We start from the raw sequence: 9,308 nt of genomic DNA on the forward strand, positions 1-9,308 counted from the left end.
TTTTTTTTTACCAATAATTTGTTGGTATGGAAGGGTCTGTAGCTTCTTTTGTTCTTTTTATTCTTTTTGTTTGGGTTTCAGACAAGAAGGAAGGAAGGACATTGGCACAATATTTGAATTGCACATTTGAAAATATTACTTAATGTCTCTCCCCACATACTTCATTAGCTAAGGAAACAGCACTGAAACAGGTCTTAGAGATGGGTATCATCTCCTCCTCTGCTTGACTACTTCCACAAAAATGTACATAGAATCATAGAATCATAGAATATCCCAAGCTGGAAGGGACCCATAAGGATCATCAAGTCCAAATCCTGGCACCACACAGGTCTACCCAAAAGTTTAGACCATGTGACTAAGTTCACAGTCCAAACACTTCTAAAATTCAGGCAGGCTTGGTGCAGTGACTGCTTCACTGGGGAGCCTGTTCCAGTGTGCAACCACCCTCTCGGTGAAGAACCTCTTCCTGATGTGCAGCCTAAACTTCCCCTGCCTCAGCTTAACACCATTCCCGCGGGTCCTGTCACTGGTGATTACGGAGAATAGGTCACCTGCTTCTCCACTCCCCCTCGCGAGGAAGTTGTAGACTGTGATGAGGTCCCCCCTCAGCCTCCTCTTCTCCAGGCTGAACAGGCCCAGTGACCTCAGCCGCTCCTCCTATGTCTTCCCTTCTAGGCCCTTCACCATCTTCGTCGCCCTCCTCTGGACACTCTCCAACAGTTTAATGTCCTTTTTGTACTGTGGTGCCCAGAACTGCACACAGTACTCGAGGTGAGGCTGAACCAGCACAGAGCAGAGTGGGACAATCACTTCCCTCGACCGACTAGTGTGGTGGTTTTACTCAGGTGGGCGGCCGAGCTCGACCACAACTGCTCTCTCACTCCCCCTCCTCAAAGAGGAACAGGGAGAAAATATGATGAGAAGGGCTCAAGGGTTGAGATAAGGACAAGGAGATCGCACAGTAATTATTGTGACAGGCAAAACAGACTCAGCCTAGGGAGACAGTAAGATTTATTGCTTATTACTAACAAGCTAGAGAAGTGAGAAACAAAGGAAAGAAACCAAAAGCACCTTCCCCCCATCCACCCTCTTCCACCTCCTCCCCCTGAGCAGCACAGGGGAACGGGGAAATGGGGGTTATGGTCAGTCTATAGCGCTTCTTCGCCGCCGCTCCTTCTCAGTCACTCTCGTCCCCTGTGCTGTGGGGTCCCTCCCACGGGATGCAGTCCTTGGTGAATTGATCTGGCGTGGGCTGCCCACAGGCAGCAGCTCTTCAAGAACTGCTCCAGATATGGGTCCATACCACGGGGTCCATCCCTCAGGAGCAAACTGCTCCAGCACGGGTCCCCCATGGGCAGCAGCTCCTGCCAGGTCACCTGCTCCTGCATGGTCTCCTCTCCACGGGCTACAGGTCCGGCCCGGAATCTGCTCCAGCAGGGGTCTTCCACAAGCCGCAGCCTCTGTCATTGCAGGTCCACCTGCTCCACCGTGGTCTCCTCCACAGGCTGCAGCATGGAACCCTGCTCCACCGTGGTACATCCTGCTTCACCATGGTCCTCACCACAGGCCGCAGGGGACTTCTGCTCTGGTGCCTGGAGCACCTCTCCCCCTCCTTCTTCACTGACCTTGGTGCCTGCAAGGCTGTTCCTCACTCCTCTCACTCTCCCAAATGCTGTGTGGCACAGTGTTTTTTTTCCCTGTCTTAAATATGCTCTCACAGAGGCGCAAAAAAACATCACTTATTGGCTCAGCTCTGGTCAGCAGTGGGGCCCTTACCAAACATGGGGCAGCTTCTAGATCCTTCTCACAGAAGCCACCCCTATGGCCCCCTGCTACCAAAACCTTGCCATGTAAGCCCACTACAACTAGCAATGCCGTGCTTGATGCATCTCAGGATATGGTTGGCACTCCTGGCTGCCAGGGCACAATGCTGGCTCATATTCAACTTGCTGTCAACTACAACCCCCAGATCCCTCTCTGCGGGGCTGCTCTCCAGCATCTCGTCGCACAGTCTGTACGTATAGACAGGGCTGCCCTTCCCAGGTGCAGGACCCGGCACTTGCCCTTGTTAAACCTCATGTGGTTGGTGATCGCCCAGCTCTCCAATCTGTCCAGATCTCTCTGCAAGGCCTTTCCACCCTCATCCAAGTCCACAACTCCTCCAAGTTTGGTGTCATCAGCAAATTTGCTCAAAACACCTTCTAGTCCTACATCCGAATCATTTATAAAAACATTGAAGAGGACTGGCCCTAAAATGGAGCCTTGAGGGACCCCACTAGTGATCATCTGCCAGCCAGATGTGTCCCCATTTACCACAACCCTTTGAGCCCTGCCCGTCAGCCAATTGCTCACCCATCGTATGATGGTTTTGTTTAGCTGTATGCTGGACGTTTTGTCCACTAGGATCCTATGGGAAACCGTGTCAAAAGATTTGCTGAAGTCCAAAAAGATTACATCAGCTGGTTTCCCTTGATCGACTAGATGGGTGATCTTATCATAAAAGGAAATCAAATTTGTTAGGCAGGACCTACCCCTCATGAACCCATGTTGGCTGGGACAATGACTGCATTGTCCCCCAGGTGCACTTCAATAACTTCAAGGATCACCTTCTCCATAATTTTACCAGGCACTGACGTGAGACTGAGAGGTGTGTAATTGCTAGGGTCTTCTTTCTTACCCTTCTTGAAAATTGGCACATTTGCCAGCTTCCAGTCCAATGGGACCTCTCCAGATTCCCAAGATCGTTGAAAAATAATTGAGACAGGTCCTGAGATGATGTCAGCCAGCTCTTTAAGCACCCTGGGATGAATCCCATCCGGACCCATGGACTTGTATGGATCCAAGTGGAGCAGCAGGTCCCACACACGTTCAGGGTCGGTTGGGAGTTTGTCATTCCCACCATCATGGTCCTCCAGCTCAGGGCACCCTGGGTCCCGAAGCCCATCATCAGTATTGAAGACAGAGGTGAAGAAGGCATTGGTGTCTGCTTTGACTATGTCATTGTCTGTGAGGAGACCTTCCCCATCAAGTAGCGGACCTATGTTTTCTTTGGTTCTCCTTTTTCTGTTCACATACTTAAAAAAAAAATATTTTATTGTCTCCCACAGACATGGCCAGCTTCAACTCTAGTTGGGCTTTGGCCACACAAATTTTCTCCCTACAAACACGAACAGCATCCCTGTATTCCTTCCTCATCGCCTGACCCTCCTTCCAGCAGCCGTACACTGTCTTTACACTTTCTTTTTGAGCCTAAGCTCCAGTAGAAGATCCCTGGTTAACCAGGCCGGCCTTCTGCCCCACCTGCCTGACTTCCAGTATTTTGGAATTGCCTGATCTTGTGCTTTTAGGAGGCAGTGCTTAAAGATTGACCAGCACTGATGGATGCCAATGCCTTCAAAAGCAGTTTCCCAGGGGACCTTGCTGACTAGTTCCCTGAGCAGCCTGAAGTCTGCTTTCCCCGTATCCAGGGCTGAAGTTTTGGTGGAAGTTTTCCTTCTATCACCATAAATTCTAAACTCAACCACTTCATGGTCACTATGACCGAGACAGCCGCCAACTGCCATGTCTCCCACAAGACCCTCTCTGTTCTCCAGCAACAGATCTAGGAGGGCACCTTTCCTAGTTGGCTCCCTTAGCACCTGCACCAAGAAGTTATCATATAGGTGCTTTATGAACCTCCTGGACTTGCTCTTGTCAGCCATGTGGTGATCCCAGTTGACGTCTGGCAAGTTGAAATCCCCCATAAGTACAAGGGGAGTTGATCTTGAGACATCTCTTAGTTCTGCTAAGAACTAAGAATTCATCGGCGTTGTCATCCTGGCCAGGTGATCTGTAATAGACTCCCACAATGACATCCCCTTTATTTGTTCGTCCCTTAATCCTTACCCAGAGGCTCTCAACTTTGCCATCGCCAACTTGAAGTTGCACAAAGTCCAGCCCATGGTTCACATACATCACCTCGTCTACTCTGCCTGTCCCTCCTGAAGAGCCTGAATACCTTAGTATATGTAAATGATCACCTTACACAGTAGAACGATGACCTGCAGGCAACTTTGTTCATCTGGTTTCCAAGGGCTTTTCTTCCAGAAAAAAAAATTGAACTGAATTCCAAGAGGAGTGAACTGCAAAGAACAAAGAACATGCCTTCACAGGAATACAATACGATGCAAAAATGTCCAAAGAAAGAGAGACCAGGACAGTCTTATATACTAGTATTAACACAGCAGCCTCTCTGACACACTTGGCTACTGAGATACCCAGAAAGTTTGCTCAGGTGAATTTTTTAGCTACCCTAGTGCAGCTATGCCCTTATCATAATCCCAGTCAGCCAGATGACACAAAGCCCAGTATCATACCACATAAATATATCCAAAGGACCAGTGTTAATAGGTTAGATACTGAAATTCAGACCTGAAAAAATATCAACATCCTATTTATCTCAGTTTGTTTTTCTGCCTGCTTTTACTTCATATTGTATTTCTGTATCTTGTGTGAACAGTGGCTGAAGGAGTCAAGGTCTGTGTTTATCAGATAGTCTGAAAGACTCACCTCTTCCTGAATGTTTCTTTCCATTGAAAGCAACCCTGATGTATACACTTGCCATTGGGCAGATCAATCTGCCAGCTTGTGTCATTAAAGTTTTCTCAACTTCACCAGAAAAAAATGAAGAAGGGATATACCAAGACCTTCTTGAAAACTCTATAACAGCTTCTCCTGTTGAGCTTCTCTAATGAACACATTATACAGGCAGAAGAATGTTGAATAACTGCTAAAAAACTGCAAGCGATGAAGGTACTAGTAAATACATTTGTTTGAAACACATATTAAAAACTGGGCTCACGCTGAGCACACAGAAAAGTGAAAGTTTCACTCAAATCAAACCAATCAAAAAATATTTTAATCTGTCTCACCAAAACGTGCTTATGCTTCGTGTCCTGACAGGCTGAGATGTCTCCCTGACACAGCTTTTGGAGCCAGAAACCTCCACACACGGCCTCTGAGAATTTTCTGGCAATTCCCATCCAGCAATCTTTGCTGATGTGAGCTTCAAAACTGTTGCTAAGTGGCAATTCTACTGGAAAGCAAAGATGTATCTGTGATGTTAAGCTTAAATCCCCCCTAAATACAACATGCGACGAAATGACCTTTTCTTCTGTTTGTTCTATTGCAGCAGTGTGTTTGTGTAGTTATTTTCAGGCCCTGTAGTATTTCTGCAGGACATTGGCATTCAGTGCCTTCTTTGTTTCTTGATGAATATGTAAAAACAAAAGTGTCATGTTGTTTGAACAGATTTCTGGCCAGCCTTAATTTAGAACTGGAGTATGTGCACACAGTTGGGTATTTCAAACTATCAGTCACTGCAAAAGGTTTATTTTGTTTAGTTAAGAAGCAAAAAAAACAGAGTTGGAGGCTAATTCTTGGAGGCTGGAATTATCATATCAAACAGCGCTCTAAACTTGTGACAACCCAATGCCTCTTCATCTGGCTTGTGCTTTTGGAACAAACAGTGCATGACTTTCACTCAGTTTTCATACACTTCATAAACCCCAGCCAAAGGGAAAAATAAAAAGAAAACACTAGATTGTTATAACATGGCTATAAATACAGACAGTGAATTATAACAGTAAAATATGTTATGCAAATTACAGCTAATTTTAAAATAGCCTAATCTGACTGCCTACAGTGTGAGTGAAGAATTATATTGCGTTGTTCGAACTCTTAGCTCATTTTTCACCCCTTCAAACCATTCCTATTACTCCAAGTTTTCAGTTTTAACAGCCATTGAAGAAGGATTTATATTGACACATAAAAAATAGCAGTGGGCAGATCTGTAAAACTCTCTGAGTTACAGAATTTTTCTAATTAGCATTTCTTATTTGCTTCAGATGGGTAGCTTGTGATTGCTTCTCCTCGTGCACACAGAGCTTCTGGTTTCTGCTCCTTTTCTATGACGTTAGAGAGATTTATAAAGATGCCATTTGGCAGAATATTTTAGAGATTTCTTTTAAGATGAGTGTTTCTTGAGTGTGAGGCATCACAAGTGATTTTAGCCTCCCAGCTGTGTTTCTCAGCAGATGGGGCTGGCAAAAGCTGCATGTGATGTGACAGCACAGAATTAAGTTTGAAACAACACTTAAGGAAAAGGTTTGAAGAAGAAAACAAGGTCGCTATCCATCTGATGGAAATCACACTGGGTAAACATATTTAGTGAGAGGTCAATGAATTCTAGTGAAGAAAAAAAAAAAAAAAAACAGATCTTTGGGCTGGCAAGAGAGTAAAAGCTATTTAAAAAAGATCACTCTACTTGTCACTGACCTTTTCTAGCTGTGTCTGTCCTCTACTCTGTGTAACATGTGTCTTACAAAGAGAGCTTCCTGATTTGGGAATACCTACTTGCCCAATAAAGGGCTTCATCCCTGCCCTTCATCCTCACTAAAGTCTGGTCAAGGCAGAGTTAATTACTGTGTAAGAATTTCAAAGAGGCAGGGCTGGGTGTCTGACAGGATAGAGCAGAAAAAAAAAAAATGTATATTTAAAAACTTATTGGGAACCAGCCAGGGAGCAATGCCAACCCAATATTAAAGCTAAAATATGTTTGTCTTAGGGGGCTTTCCCATCTCCCTCTTTCTGTGTGGAGGCCCAGATGAGGTTTGTAGGGGAAAATCTCAGGAAGGGATGAACTGGAAACTCAGCAGCCCCTGAAGTGCCTTCTGCCTTTGTCTTCGCCCCGCTAGGGACCCATGGTCCATGGGAGTTAACGCTTTGGGGAAAAATGGAGCTCCGTTTCCTATGTTTGTTAGCCAGACTCAGCACAGCCTGACAATCTGTTTACTGTATTCCTTAGCACCCAGGGCACTCTTATTCATGAATATGTAGTTTGTCAAAGTCGTGGTCACATTCTCCTGTTAAAAAGAACGTATCATACGAGCTTTTGCCAGTGCAGAAGCTTTTCAACAATATACGTGTTTCCACACCTTGTACTCTGCCCAAACAAGTTTGTTACAGCATTTCTCCTGGCCACCTATCCTATCTACAGTGCTTGGTAATGAAGGGAATGCTTTCAAGTTTTATTGCTAAGAAATGACAGGGTGCTGGGTTTGGGCAAAAGGGAGAGCACACTGGCTCACAAGGAAGGTCGATGTATTTCCTTGATTCTATGGGAGTTTTGTATTCATTCTTGCTCCCAGTTCATTCAACAGCCATGTTTCAAAAGATTCATCTTCTGCCCCTAGGTTTTCATTTTAATTCCTAATGGCAGGGTAAATGATTCCCTGAACATAAATAGACACAGCTGAATACATGCAGCATGGTAGTGTGTGAGTGTATTTTGTTGGTGGTTGGAGTAGAAGGCTTGTCTACAGGACACACTGTGTGATAATGCAGCATTTAAATTCTGCTCTTTCCGCCATGCCCTACAGACAGTATAACTATTAGATATGCTGCCTTCTCTTCTAATTTAGTTGGAGACAGATCAGAAATTGAAAACCAGAGATCACAGCACAGCACCAGGTGCCCAGTTCATAAAGTTCCTCTGTTTATTGCTAGATTTCAAGCACTCACATTTTTTCTCCTTTGCCCATTTTAACTCATGGTGGATACTCTGAGCTTAGACAAGACAAGATGGTTTCCAGGCGTAGCATCACTCACTCTGTATGTGCAATAAGCAGTGCACTGTGTTGATGTAAACAGCTCCTGAATCTGGTGTGCTAATATTTCTTGCCTAATTTTTCCAAATGGAAACTGCTTGCCCAGTGAGTCACTGTGTGTTTTCTCTCTCCTTCAGAAGATTCTCCTCAGGAGTCTCCACACCCTGCTGCTCTACCACAAGAATGGCTTTCCTTTTTTCATTCCTCTGTAGGATGCCCAATTAGAATATTCTTATGCTTTGTTTTTCTCAAAAAAAAAAAAAAAATCTGTGCAAGACTGCATGTATTTTCTTTTTTCCATTTCTGAGTATATGATCTTTTCCAGTTCCTCAAGCCCTGTTTTAGTGTTGGGGCTATATATTCTGAGGATTAAGCCTGGGCTACAGCTATTAATGCTCCTGCACTTGCTACAGGTGCTACACATATCATAGGTGTGTGTGCTCTTTGTGGTCTCTTCCGCAGCAACTTCTTCAGACTTCCTGATTGACTCAGCAGAGAAAGAGGTTCTCTGTCACTAGCGATGCAGGGTTCCTCTCACCAGCCTCCTAAAGCCCAGGCAGCCAGCACACTGCATTACATCACAAAATGGAAGAGTGTTACTACTCTTCAGTGTATTAAACCAGACATTTAAAACAGTTATCTGTTGCCAGAGAGAGATGAAACTAGGGCAGTGGCAGTGTCCTTTAATTTCCTTCTTTGTGATTTTTTTTTTTAATTTTTTGAAACAACGTAAGTAGATTTCATGGTGGCTTCTGGGACAAGTACTCACTGAAAGCATACAAATGGAGCAAATATTTGAAAATAGCTGTGACAAGACACACAGATAATACCATCAGAGATAAGTTGCTTCATGATGATTGTGGTAGTGTTTTGTGTGCCGACACAAACAGGGAAGGATCTACTTGTTTCATAGTGAGTTTGTTTGCCCATTAATGAAAGTTTAAAAACTAGTTTAAACAGTTGTTTAAGCTCTGAAAGGATTTTTCTTCTCTTTAACAGGGTTACACTAGGTTAACAAGTTAACACTAAATAACCTTCCATATGGAGAAGATGGCAAGAAAGTAACATAAGATCTATGTTGATTTATTTTAGTCTGCACTGAAGATCAAAAGTCTTTCTTCTTTTATTTCCCTGACTGACCATCCATGCAAATTAAATAAATCTTTTAAAAGTGCTCAGCTGTGACTTCTTTCAAATCACTGTTTTGTTTTAAATCTTTCTTTTTCTTTCTTTCTCTTTCTTCTTCCTTTCTTTTTCTCTCTTTCTCTTTTTCTTTCTTTCTTTCTTTCTTTCTTTCTTCTCTTTCTTTCTTTCTTTCTTTCTTTCTTTCTTTTTTTATTTCTTTTCTTTCTTCCTTTCTTTCCTTCCTTCCTTCCTTCCTTTCTTCCTTCCTTCCTTCCTGTCTTTCTTTCTTTCTTTCTTTCTTTCTTTCTTTCTTTCTTTCTTTCTTTCTTTCTTTCTTTCTTTCTTTCTTTCTTTCTTTTTCTTTTCTTTCTTCCTTTCTTTCTTCCTTTCTTTCCTTTCTTTCCTTTCTTTCCTTTCTTTCCTTCCTTCCTTCCTTCCTTCCTTCCTTCCTTCCTTCCTTCCTTCCTTCCTTCCTTCCCTTTCTTCCTTTCTTCCTTTCTCTTTCTTTCTCTCTCTCTCTCTTCCTCTTTCTCTCTC

This window comes from Anser anser (genome assembly GCF_964211835.1).
Source record: "Anser anser genome assembly, chromosome: Z".
In the NCBI taxonomy this organism is placed as follows: Eukaryota; Metazoa; Chordata; class Aves; order Anseriformes; family Anatidae; genus Anser; species Anser anser.